We start from the raw sequence: 606 nt of genomic DNA on the forward strand, positions 1-606 counted from the left end.
AAAAACTGTCGTACAACTAATTGAGAAACAACGAAGTCCACATGGAAGAAGCACACCAGCCTGAGAGATCACAGGCTTCGAAGGGATCAGGTATCAGGCATCAAAGACCAAAAAAAAAAAAAAATCACTAGCATTTTGAATGAGCAGTGGGGACCCAGGGCCTGTCTGTGAGAGATTGGATATCTTCTTGCAGAAGGGCTGCGGGAAGGGGACACAAGCCAGTCAGTGTGCAGTGTAGCAATGATGAAATATAAAATTTTCCTCTAGTTCTTGAATGCTTCCTCCCCGCCACAATCATGATCCCATTTCTACCTTACAAATCCGGCTGGATCAGAGGTTATACACTGACAAAGATAGGAACTGGAAACACAGGGAATCCAGGACAGATGAAGCCCTTAGGACCAGTGGTGGGAGTGGCGATAACGGGAGGGTAGAGGGAAGGTGAGGGAGAAGGGGAGAACAGATTACAAGGATCTACATATAACCTTCTCCCTGTGGGTGAAGGGAGATGTCGGATGTTGTAAGATATGACAAAATAATAATTTATAAATTATCAAGGGTTCATGGGGGAGGAGGGAGAGGGGAGGGAGGGGAAAAACAAGGAGC

Source organism: Echinops telfairi, unplaced genomic scaffold (assembly GCF_000313985.2).
Source record: "Echinops telfairi isolate 266 unplaced genomic scaffold, ASM31398v2 ScPeMD7_7469;HRSCAF=8507_0, whole genome shotgun sequence".
Classification (NCBI taxonomy): domain Eukaryota; kingdom Metazoa; phylum Chordata; class Mammalia; order Afrosoricida; family Tenrecidae; genus Echinops; species Echinops telfairi.